The sequence below is a fragment of the Hipposideros armiger genome, unplaced genomic scaffold (genome assembly GCF_001890085.2).
Source record: "Hipposideros armiger isolate ML-2016 unplaced genomic scaffold, ASM189008v1 scaffold_234, whole genome shotgun sequence".
In the NCBI taxonomy this organism is placed as follows: Eukaryota; Metazoa; Chordata; class Mammalia; order Chiroptera; family Hipposideridae; genus Hipposideros; species Hipposideros armiger.
The window spans coordinates 1208886-1222317 of record NW_017731584.1 but is presented as its reverse complement, the minus strand read 5'-3'; the positions used below and the strand labels follow the sequence as shown (position 1 = coordinate 1222317).

At 41.2% G+C, this 13432-nt stretch overlaps 1 long non-coding RNA gene across 2 annotated transcripts in view; it reads right to left on the bottom strand.

Annotated features, from left to right (window-relative positions):
- The window catches only part of LOC109389464 (uncharacterized), a 144261-nt gene that overhangs the window by 105359 nt on the left and 25470 nt on the right, over positions 1–13432 (bottom strand). Inside the window, exon 3 of one of the 2 annotated variants that reach the window (XR_002125398.1) lies at positions 10838–10894. The exons of the other annotated variant lie outside the window; for it this stretch is intronic. This is a non-coding gene — a long non-coding RNA (uncharacterized LOC109389464). The remainder of the gene's footprint in view (positions 1–10837; positions 10895–13432) is intronic. 2 annotated transcript variants of the gene reach the window in all.

The following is a 13432-nucleotide window of genomic DNA, read 5'->3' as shown; positions in this document are numbered from 1 at the left end:
GACCCAAAGCAGCTGCTCCATTTTGAAAATAGCATGATATGGCCTGATAAGTCTTCCATATGAGAATTTGCCTGAAGAGGCACAGAGACTGTTGTCAGTTGGTGCTGGTTACTGGAGCTTGGAGATTATGATGTAGAGTTGGACTGGCAGCTGTGTTGGATAAAGTAAGCAAGATGAGCATGCGTATGAAGCTGGCTTAGTTAAGAGGTCAATAGGGAAGGTTTTCAGAGACAGAGGTCATGCAGCTCCATGGAATGGAGAAAGAGGCTTAGCTTCTGGTGGCCTTGGGCTTCTCAGACCCAGTCTGTCACTAAGTGGGGTCTGGTTGTACTTTCTGTGCATGAGATTTCTCTTTAACATTTCACTAAACCAGAGCTAGCTTGAGTAGCTTTTTATTTTTTGTCTTCAAAGTAACTTTGACTAGAAAAAAGGTAGCACAGGCTGATAATAATTCTCACCCTCCATTCTTTATACCACTCCCAGGCAGGGCTCCTACAGGGTCCTGCCCCTTCGCTTCTCCTAGGGCTGTCACAGCAAAGCGTGACTACTGAATTCCTAGCATGGAAAACCAAGAATCAATTGCTCAAATGCTGTCAAAAAGTGACATTCAAGTTTGAGTGACAATGATGTCTTTGGTCCTGTCCCTATCCACTTTTCTATTTTTAGCTCTGCTCCTGCTCTCTGCAATTACAATACTTAGTGCTTAAGCAGTTGCCAGGAGTTATTTAACAAGTACCTCACCCTTCTTTGAAGAAGATGCTTTGATTCTGAGCTTACATCCTTCTCTCAGTGACAGACTTCAGAATGTGCCATTTCACAAGCCATCAAGTCCCTTCTGGTATTTTCTTTGAATGATGGGCTTCAGCCCAGTGATTGATCATAAAAAATTGGAGCTCATCAGAAAGAAACTGCCCCAAACCCCAGTGTCTTCAGCAGGTTACTCTCCATCTATAAAAAGGGACTAACATGGACAAGTTTTCTCAAGGATGCTGGCAAATCTATCAATATAATGGATGGAAAATGCTTTGTAAATAAATTCCAAAAGCATTATTATCCTAATTGTCAATGCCCATTTATCTTCCAATATTATTACTCAAGGTGTAAATGTCATGTACGAAAACGAACTATCCAACACTCAGAGCTGTGTAGGGATACAGGGGGCTTTTTTGGGTCTTCTACTAAACAACGGCTAACTACATGGTGAGCATGCTCTAGTGACAACTCACATGTATACATATTTCCCTAGTATTTGAATTTTTTGCATTAAACACAAATTATATCTCCCATCAGAAAACATTATGTGGAAGAAAAAAAAACTGTGAAAATTGGGGCGCGAAGAGATTAGGAAACGAGTTTAAACACATAAGAAAAACGTCAGCTTATCCAAAGCATTTATAAAAGTTCATATGACTCTTGCTCCAAAGGGGATTTCCATCCTTCAGCATCCAGAATATATTGCCAGGTGTTACAGATCAGATCCCCAGAAACAGACTGGGGCACAGGAAGAGTACTGGGAAGTACTTTTGGGAACCACACCTATGGGAGAGTGAAGGAAGCCAGACTGGGCAGGAGGAGAAGTTGGGCTGCATTCGGTCACGACAAAAGCCTCAGCTGATCCCACAGGACATCCTTAAGCTGGGTTGAACCTGCAGAGTCGTCCCAAGCGAAGCCAAGAGGCGGAGCCTTTGTATGTCCACCTGTCAGTCATCAGGTGCAGGATGACCCCAGGAAAGGGTTACTGGGAGGGGTTAGTAAGCCACAAACTGTCAACAATCACTCCCAGCAGCTGGGGTAATGAGCACCTCAGCCCTGAAACAGGGCCTGCAAGGATCTGGGCACAATGGCTGGGGGCTGCCATTGTGGTTTTTTTCATGTTTCAATAAAAGAAGTGATTAACAAGGGGCTCCATGAAGAGAAGGTGCTCTTCACAACAGTATTACAATGGCACATTGTAAAGGAAGGACCATTCCCCAAACTAACCAGTATCTGAGTAACAGGGCAAACAGAAGAACGTGTGGCCAAATGCAGGAAAGCTCCGGACACTACCCTGCACCACCACCCCAAGGCCAACAAGCCTACACTATTGGCTCTTTAAGCCATGGACTTGCCTCCTTTGTCACAGTTATTTAATTCCAAGAGTCAGGTCTTAGCCTTAACCCAGCTGAAAGAATTATTTTTGTTTCTCAAGCTTGCCATTTCCTTTAGCACAAACACCTAAGAGTTTACAGTATTACTATTTCAAAAAAAGCTTATGACTATTAAAATGAAATTAAAAGGTATTCTCAGAAACAACTTTGAGAATTAAAAGATCAAAAAGAACATCTCGAACACTTGCAATTCCTCCTTTAAATGATAGGGCGTGCTAAAACTTATCTACACACACTTTTGCAGGACCGACTCCTTCAGGTTTTCTTTCAACTGTTACAAATATTCATTCCTTGTAACATTTTTATAAAACTTACTGAAACACAATGCAAATAAAACCCCTTGATTTTTATCGAAACTATATTTTTCTTGTAAATTCTAAGGAAAGGCACTCTCTCTCACCTAATAAAATTCTAAAGTGACAGTTATAATGGTCTCTTTGTCCTGTCTTGCTGATTACCTTAGCTCAGAAATTTATCAGTTCAAGAAGATGTATTAACTTCCTAGTTAATTCAAAGATCATATTCTGTGATTTCAGCTCCCCTATAAAGTGTCCAGGATATTATCGCCTAAAAGGATCACCATTTAAGCTTTTCCTGGACGCTCCGTTCTTCTTTGTCCATTTGCTAGGATTTTTATCTTTAACCAAGAAAAAAATGTACATTGCTCTACATTAATGGTTTGGCAGATTATAAACAACCATTGTTCCTTTCTCTTTTTGATGTTCTTCATGTTTTTAAAAATGACTTTAACAAGTACTTTGGGTGTCCCTGGTCCTTTTCAACTTATCACTGTCATATTGCGATGTTCCTAATTGATAGATGAATAAGCATTCATTTTATGCCTGAGTATGAATCCAGTCCCTAGCCGTACTCGGTACGGATAAAGTTTCACCAACATGTGAGGCTGTATAAGTTACTGACTAGTAGCATGTGTGCTTGAGCTACATTGTCTGGCTTCTACTCCACCTCTGTCACTTAGCTCTGGAAAAATCACAACTTCTCTGTGCCTCGGCTTCCCCATTTATAAAATGAGAATACCTACTCATAGAATTACTTTTAGAATGAATTCAGTTAAAATCAGTGCCTAACACATAAGTGATATATATATATATATACACATATATATACATGTTATATTATGTTATATATAAATATTACATATATACATATACATAGCATATATTATATATATATATTATATATGCTAGTACTATTATTGCTAAACTATTTTTACAAAAAAATCCAGCAACACAAATATTTAAAATCGTTACTACTTATACAGCTAAATTTGGGCATTTAAAAAATAACAGCACAAAATTCGTTGTGGCTTAATCATTCTCTTCTGTTATAAAATGAAACCATGAGTGTGATAAGAGTGTGTCTATATGACACTATAGGCACCAAAAAGACGACACCCAAGCCAATTAAAATATCCATTCATTACTCCGTAAACATCTGAGAGCCTTCTCTGAGCCAGGCCTCGGGCTGGGCTCCAGGTATGACTAAGACACGGGTCCTACCCTTAGAGCACCATTCCTCATGAAGGTCCATGCAAACTAGCCTTCCATGGAAGCGAATAGTGGACTTTCCAGTACATTTTCTCACCTCATCTTTATTCTCAAAGAATCATTGTTAGCAAATGCTTTCATATCCTGGGCATGAAGCTTCCTTTCAGGTAGTCGAAAGTTTAAAAGAGATACATTCTCATACTGCATATTAGAGAGCAAGAGGAGATTCCAAAGACAGGGTTTAGCAGATGTGGTTGTAATTTTTCTACAAAATCATTGTGATATTTCTACAAATATCAATCTCTAAGCAAATGCTATATTAATATACCACCTTCTACACATCTACAACAAAAGAAAACTAACAGAGCTAGTCTTTTCCTTTCCCTGTCATTCCTTGGTTTACATGGTTTGCTTCACAAAATTATTTGTTTAGCTTGAAGGCTCACTAGTGTCATCAATAGTGTTTACTGAGTATATCACTAAGTCACATGCACTAACATATTTATTGTGTGATAAACATCATATTATTTAACACATAGGAAATAAAAAATACCAAAAAATGTATTAACCAAATTTTTTAAATCAAAAAAGAAAAGTTGTCTTGTTGGAATTATTCAGGGAAAGCTTTAGAGAGGTGAATTTTAAGCCAGAAAAGTTACATGCACAGGTTTGTGATAGCAGAGAAGAGGGTTCAGGGTTCCAACAAGACACAGAGGAAGGAATTAGAAACCTGTACAGTGGATCTTCCTGTGGTAACAACCACCCCTCCACATACCCCGCTGCCCCCAACCCCCTGCCCTTCCAAAACTCATGTTTGTAGGAAGGCAAAGGCAAACCAGTCAATGAACTTGGTCGATGTTTGCGGTGTGTCTGCCACATGGCTGAACAGGAACCACTGACTCTGTTGTCCCCGGATGAGGCATGAATTTTCAAGTTTCACTAGACGCCTGGAGTTGGACATTAGGGATCCCTGTGAACCCAGTGGAGCTCTCACCCATCAGAGGAGAGTTTCAGGTGCTAGAGGTCATCGGTCACTAGCCACTGAGTACTGATCGTAATTCCCTGAATATCTGTTGCCTGGGGAATGTTTCCTAACACAATACAGAAAGTATTTCAGGGCTGCCTCATCCAGAAACCTGACTCCAAGTAGCCCCTAAGGGGCTTGCTTTAAAATGCCCTCCTATGGCCATGATATGGGAAGGAATACAGATGCCCAAGCAGCCACACACTAAGAGGGCTCAGTTAGGAATCCAGAGAGCCAGAAAGCACCCTGCTCCAGGGCTCACCATTAGTAAGCAAGATCCAAGAACTCTTTGGCAGATATGTGGCTGGCAGGGGTATGTGCCAAGAAGCAAATGTCCACATAAACAGGTGGACAAGCCCGGGACACGAACTGAGTATCTGACAGGACCAGCAAGGTGTCCAGCAATTCCTGCACGAGGAGACACTATGGCCTGACCTTAAAATCCACACCTTCTGCTAGAGAGCAAGTTCAAGCTTTCTCAACAAATACTTTGGTTTTCATAAAATTTCTATTTTAAAGAGTCCTTTTAAGGTATTGCTATCCACATATACTTGATTGAACCCAGTGGTCACTACCTTTAGAGTGAAGTTTCCAGGGCCTGGAGCAAAGCGAACAAAATGAGCATTTCCTTACACACTCCACCCTTAAGGAATTGTTCTGAGAGAACGATCCATGTTTCTGTGTGTCACACCACACAGGGGCATGTATTCTGGAGATGAATCATGTCCCTACATCAGGCTGAGCTGGGCCAGCGTTTCAGGAACATTCTGAGCCCCAGAACCTTCTCTAATATGGAACTGTAACAACGGGGCTGCCCCAATCAATCTTGTATGGAAAGAAAGAGAAATCCACTCCCCTAAGTATTTCCCTAGTTTTCCTACCTTGCACTTGATTCTGTATTTATTCATTCAATTCATTTATTTCACAGGCTCATATATAGGGCTCACTATGGGCCAGGCACTACTCTAAGCACTTTATGGATGAACACATTTAATCCCACAATACCCTATGAATTGTGTGGCTTCTTACACTTACACACACACACACACACACACACACACACACACACACAGGACCTTGCCCCACATGTGTGTCTACTTTGTCTATGCCTTTTCTGTGATCATGTATTACACCTTATTTATGTGTTTGGGCCATTCTAAGCTGTATTATGGGCTCCTAACAGGCAAGAACTCTATTCTGACACTTACTTAATTAACTGCTATGACTTCCAGGGACTTTGACTCATTCTCTCCCTGGCAAACTGCTGAAGAGGGTGCCACTTGCTGTTGGTTCGTCTCGGGAGCACATCTTTCAGGCTCCCTGAGAATAAAACAGCTCACTTCTCCTGCCTCTCTTCTGGGGGTGCCTGCCTACACCATCACCACTGCCGCATGTCCTGCTGCTCCATGTTCCCGTCCCACTTCCCCCATGTTCCCGTCCCACTTCCCCCGCCCGCCCCAGGGGTCTCAGTGTCACTGGGGTACTTGGAAACACATCCTTTTATTGGTCAATTTGCTGGACTCTGTGGACAAAGGCTAGGGCCGTAGCAATTTCCTCCTGCACTCAGGCCTGGCTCTTTCACACTTGGCCCTACTGTGGCCGTGAAACTCTTTTTACAGAGTGCTTAGTGCAGCACTGTGGCAATTAGGGGCTTGACAAATGCTTTTTCATGATGCTGAAGCTGAGGATCAGAGAAACAAAATCTTCCTTGGAACAAAGGGGCACATTGTGAGTGAATTCATCTTTCAAAATGGGCTTCTGGCCACCAGAACCCTCTGTGCCCAGCATGAGGGAAAACAGCACCACGAAGGTGAACACGGGGCTGGGCTCGCGGAGACCGGGGTCAGGGCACCAAGCCCTTCAGGGCTGCACAAACAGAAGGACCTTAACACACTACAGTTAATAACAAAGTTGGGAAACTAGTAACTGACATAAAGGATTAGGAACTCACAAACTGGCCCCAGCAAAACCCCCATAGATTCCTAGCTCAATGCAAGTGTTTATTCAAAAACACTAATTAGCAGGCAAAATGTAGGTTCATGAAACAGAGCTCTTCAGAAAGTGCGGAAGGATGGAGAGGGTAAGGGGGGGGGGGAAGTGAGACAATTTCCCTGGTGAGAATGATGAGAGAATTGCTTGCTCAAGGGCAAATTTTATGGAAAATCATGATCCAGTGCTAACAGAGGGAGAAACCTTTCCAAAGAGTTAATGGAGCAGTTAGAGAAATTCAGGTTCCGTAAATCATGAGAACAGGGGGTATTGATCTGAACATTCTGGTGGATGAAAATATGGAGCTGAGCTGCTGACCAAACCATATAACAGAACAGCTCTTCAAAAGCGGCTGCAGATTTTAGTTGCTGAGTTGATGCTGGAGTCTTGCCCACCAAGCCCTCCCTCCCAAGCTGGTTCTCTAAAGAAATTCTGCCCACTCTCTCCTGGAGGTTAGTAGGCTCTCCCACTCATATAACTGCATCTCTCATCTCTGCGATGACTCCCAAATCCATAACCTGCGGCCCAACCTCTCGTCTGAGCTCCAGGGAACGTATTGCCAAGTCTCTCCAGGTAATGCCTACTTGGGCCACTCACTCTCACAGCTAATTGGACACTCATTATCCCCAAAGCCCTCACCACCATAACCAGTGAGAAAATAAAATAAAGCAAGAATACAAATCACAGAACCACCCCAACTGTGTGCCCTGTCCTCTAGCCTTAAAAACATGGAGATACCTGCAGTTCTCACTTCTCCAGTTCCTCTACCCAACTTGCCAATAATATTAGCATTTAACCTTGGCCAGTCATTCCATCTTTCTCTCATTCCATTTTCTCTTCTGGAGCATGCAAATGAGAAAGGGCTGATATGAGTACTGAACAAGGCCATGTGTGTAAAATGCTCCGAATGATACCTAGCACATAGTGACATGCATGAGCCATTGTCACCCGCACCGGCATTATATTAAAATAGTTTTACATTTCTTTCCTCCATAGACTCCACCAGAATCACAACAAGACCTTCATCACCTGAGAGGCCTACATTAAAGTCTCAAACCTTTAGAGACAGCCAACTTCTAAGACAAATAAGGACCAGTCCTCGCTGTATGTCAGAATGTCCTGGGAGCTTGTCAAAAATACAGATCTCAAATCCCACTTGCAGACTTAACTGAATATGGGCATTTGGAGAAGGTGTGTGGTGTGTCTAGAAGTAGTATTTTCTTTCCTAGCAGTTTCTCTGTGTCTTCTGATACAAAGTCAGATTTGGGAATCATCTAAGACAATACTACTGAACACTCTCATTTCATAGATGAGGAAACCGAGGCAGAGAGCGAGTCGGAGGCTGGATCAAGGGCGCAGAGCTGAGAAGTGGCAGAGTCAGGACCAGAACTCAGGCCCCATTATCCTCAATCTAGAGTACTTCCACTTCTCTGCACTAGCTTCTTCTGGCCTCTGAATGCCATCACTCTCTCCCTGCTCTTCTCCTTGGCCTCTCCGCTAACTACTTGGTCTCAGGCAGCGTCTATTCAAGTCCTACAGTGGTTCCCCAGGGCAGGGTACCCTGGGGAGTGCAAGTCGTAGGCAAATGTATTTTGAGGGGCCATGTCTATACAGACGATTTTATTAGAAAATGGGCCCATGTAATATATAGTGATTTACTGATGCAGGTTTAGAAGAATGGGTATTTATTTATTGCCCAATGTGAAAATTGTCTTCTTCATCCCTCATAAATGAGAGTTGCCTTGAATCAGCATGTCAGCACCATTTTAGAGGTTCAATGACATGCAATCTTATAAAAGAAAGAACTTGCTGGTCAGCGTCAGTGGGAATGTGTGCTGACCAGGCTGCCTCCTTCTTGGCCTTAGGGTGATCTTGGCTCTAGGGTGACCCCATAGTGCTGGAGCTCCTCTGGGTATCTGGTTAGTATCTTACAGGCAGGATACAGGGTACAAGTGGGATAGTGCCCTGAAGGGAAGAAAGGGGATCTGGCTTGGACACCCCACCCAAATAGCACTGCAGGCTGGAGACTTCCTTCAAGGAATACCATCCAAATTGTGGGGACCTCTGAGGTGTGGGAACCCAAGACAGGAGTCCCACCCACGGTTAAGGGCAGTACTGTCTCATCCACTGGTTAATAGATTGGGATGTTATGGAAGGGTACTTCAGAGCCACTTTTCATAGCTTTATGAAGACATCTGGCCATTTGCATTATATGTTAAATAAGTAGGAACCTGGATGCATTAAAAATTAATAGAATATTACATGAATAATAAATCTGTGGTGGTGTATTGAAACGATCAGACATTACCTCCAGGTTAGACAATGCATTCCTGAAATGGTATGAGGTATGTGACCTTATAATCTTTTCACTGGTGGCCTGAGAACAGGAATGAAGGAGAAAATAAATAAAATCTGGGTTGGGTAAAGGCCATTCAGCTGCACCAGGTACTTATAAAGCAATGTGCCTTGGGGTGTACCCCCACCACTTCTTTCTTGGAGACACGCCACACAGCCCTGAGCCCCTTAGTCTAGATAGCAGATGATGCAATCCCATGAACCCCACCTCCCAGGCTCTTAGGATTGAGAGACCCCTTAGGATGCAAGCCAAGTGGGTTAGGTCGGCTATTTTAGAGTCATGTCAGACAGGATGTGAGTGTAGGGTTTGCATTCATCTGGTCTGGCCCACAGAGGGTCAGGCAGGAGGAGAATCAAAAATAAGGCAGTGTTCACCAAGCTCCCACCTCCACCTTTTCCTCTCCCTGCTCCCCCAAGCCTGCTTTGGAACTTCCAAAGAAAAATACTGGAATCCATGTCCATCTCCAGCCTCATTTTCCAAAGCTCTGGTAGTTTCCCATGTTTCCGTCTCATCCTCCAGTATCCAATTACTTGGTTATCCCACACACACAAGTGCTGGCACATTTTGGCTCGCGGATTTTTAGGTAATACGTTGGCTTAACAAGAGAAACAAAAAACAAAAAAAAAAAAATGAGCATTTCCTGGCAAATCAGACAGGCATTGCCTGGTAACACAGGTGATGGGCGAATGTATACAATGTCTGCCTCCCCACACTGCTTCTTTGATGCAATTCTTTTGTGCCCTAAAGGAATTGCATGGTAATGAAATCTGTACTCAAAAATCAAGCCTTCCTAACTAGACATACCTTGGGACTGTTTGTTCTCTGCAGTGTAGCTGTGTGTGGCATGACCGTGTTTCTGCGTGTGTGCGAGACAGTATGTGTGTTGGGGGGCGGGGCGGGAGGNNNGTGTATGATCTGAGTCTGCTTTGAAAGTTGATCCCAAGGGGAAAATAAGATACGGATCTAATTTGGTGAGACATTAAAATCGTCTGACTTGTCTTATCTAACAGAATTCTGGTGCTTGTTTGTCATTATAAGGATCTGGGGTAATAACTTTATTTAGTGCTTGCATCCGCCCCTCCCCCGCCCCAACCCCGGCTGGATTTCTAGTGGAAAGTCAAAGATGCTGACTTACAAATAGAGATTTCTTAAGTACTATATTTAGAACAATGCTGTACCAGATTTATAAGGGGTTGAGGGGAGAAACTACAGTCACTTTTGAGCAAAGTAGCATTTCACTGCATAATAATGAAGTACTAATTGCTCTTTGTCATCACTTTTTATGCAAATTGCCCTGGAGCATTTGCCCAATATGCATTTTACATTTTAACAAAGAAAGTGGAGTCTTGACAAACAAGAATTGTGTACCCAAGCAAAAATAAAAATATCAGCTATAAAGTGAAACTGCTTAAGGTGCATTCTCTAAGGATATAGATTTATCTGCTACATCATCCCCATTATTAGATCTATTTGACCAATAAGATTCCTTTGAATCTAAAATAATGGTTATGTGTCAGGCAAAAAAAAAAAAAAGTTTGTGCACAAGACCTGCATATTTTATTCATCCTACAATTTACAATGGAAGTTTGATGTGAAAATTATGTTTCCAGTTGAATTTAAATAGATTAGGTCATAATCTAGATTGTCAATGAAATCAAATTGTGTCAAAGTATTTATCACAAGCAAAGATCTCACTGTTTTAGAGGTTTCAGTTATTCTAATGGATTCCCATTTTCATAGAGACAGTCACCAGCATTATCAAAAAGGAAACATGATTTGCATATCATAAAAAGGTACAGAGTTTGAAACATACCTCCAAGATGTGTGTGTTCAAATTCTGGTCTGGAGACTGTTACTGGTCATCATCATACTGATACCAGGCAATGAGGGGAAAAAAGAGAAATGTAATTTATAAGTTTTCTGGGACGTCCTTCAGAAACATGTAAAATTCAAACCTGGCCTTCCAGGTCATTATAAAGATATATTTGTGAAGGTAAGAGAATAGGACATATTTTATGTAACAATCTGTAAGCTTGAGCTATACCATTTAAATATTTAAATGTATGGTATATGGGCCTCCATTTGTACTCGCCCCAAACTCCACAAATGTTAGGGGCAGGTCTACTTCTTCAAACTGCTCCCCTACTTCCAACTCACAAGCTTTAATCAAATCTGATTTTAGAATTGCATTCTAAAAATAGAATGCAATTACCTTTAAAGGCAGCTAATTTGAAGGGCCATCACCTATGCTATTCACTAAACCCACAGTTTGCAAATAAAAAGAACAGTATGTGATAAGGTGCTATTAATGAAGCAGTAGAGGATTTCTTCCTAAATGCACAGACATGAACTGTTGCCTTATTACATGACCGCTGAAGAGTGTTATTTCCAAAGTAGGATAATTCCCAGAATAATAATAATTATACTGTAAGCCTGTTTAATTCCAGGCTTCAAAGCTGTTTGCAGTCCTAAAGTAATTAGTCCACAGTCCCTTCTTTGAGCTGGATCCATAAGGTGTTATCCACTCATTTTAACAAGCACCCAAACCCAGACCCAGTAGAGTATTGCCTAAGGTCATTGAATGAGTCAGGGGGCAAGTGGAGTGCAGAATCCTTACTCATGGTCCCAGACTCTCCATTAGACAGTCTGATTATGAGATGAAATAGTGGTAAACATGAGCTTCTATACCCAGGAAATGCACTGTGAAGGGCATAATGAATTACTTATGCTGTGTAGTGTATGTATAAATCACATTAAAGCATGCTGAATAGTACATTATCATGCTTCTATTTTGCATTACAAAAGTAACTAATGTAAGCTGCAAAGTGTACTTTTAATCCATTATTCATTCCTGAAAGTAGTCAGACCACTATTCAAGTACCATAAAAGGCTACCAGTATAAGCAAACCTGCTTTTCAATTTATGAAGATGAAACAGCAAGTTTTCTAAATCAATTTTAAATTAGTCAAGTTGTATCTATCAAAACATATCAAACATATGCATTCGTTGTTCAGGAGGAGGAATTATGATAAATCATAACTTTCCCGCCAGAGATCATATTTCTCCAGAGAATCAATCTAATAACTTTCATTATGTGTGATTCTCTGATTTTTTTCCCCCTCACTTACAATGTTTACATTGGGTCAAAATCTGTTTTTAGTTTCCTTTTTCATTTGGGTTCAACTGCATACATTCTGGTTTCCCACAGGTACTGCCTCAAGTAGTTCACATCTCTTCCACAAATGTCTCTCCAAAACACAAACAAGGGGTTGGGGTGTTCCTATTGGCCCTGAGCACCCCATCTAAAGTACCCCTCAAATGCCTTTCTAATCATGGTTCAAAATCCAGAAACCAGAAAAGGTTAATAGAAATTGATAAAAAAAAAAAAGCAACAGAAGCACAAATACAAATGACAAACTAAGAAAATGTTTGCGACCTAAATCACAAAGGGCCAAGCCCTTTAATGTTTAATGAGTCTTAGAAATTGAGAAAAGTCCAACAGCCCAGTAGAAATTGAACAAAGGAGGTGAACAAAAAAATTCACAAAGAAAGAAATACAAATGGTTCTTTAAACATACAAAAAGATGTGCAACCTCACTTGTATAAAGAGCCATTCAGATGAAAGCTACATGATGATACCATTTCAAATGGGCAAAAAATTCCCAGTGTTTGATAATGTAATTGTTGAAGGGCTGTAGGGAAACAGTCGCTTACATATGCTGGTGAAGTTGCGAATGAGGATAAACCTTGTGGATGACAATACGGCAATCCCTATCAAAGTTACCTGCTTTGACCTAGTAATTCCACTTCTAGGAATTTATCCTACAGATAGGAACACCTGCACACTTATAAAATGAGACAGATACAAGGTTATTCATTGCAGTATTATTTGTAACAGCAAAAAATTGGAAACCACCCACGTGCCCATTAATAGATGTACTGGTTAATTTTGTGTGTCAACTTGACAGAGCCACAGGGTGCCCAGATGTTTTGGTCAAACATTATTCTGACTGATACAATAGGGAATTGACTAAAAAAAACCTATCACATACATATCAGGAGCAGTACGCAGCTATAGTAAACAAATGGGGATGATTTCTATGAGATCTCCAGGATATATTAAGTCCTGAAAAGATCTCCAGGCCATATTTTAAGTGAATAACAGTAAGGCACAGAACAAGAGATACTGTATGCTAACCTTTGCCTAAAAGAGAGAGGAATAAGGACACATATTTGCAATTGCTTGTGTTTGCACTTAGAAACAGTGAAAGGAAACACAAAAGTGGTAAATAAAATTACTCTATTGGGGGTCAAAGTGAACCAGAACATACATTTGTAAATGAATATTTTTTCAATGCCTTTGGTTTTGGAACCATGTGAATATATTATTTATTTAAAAAACAAATTT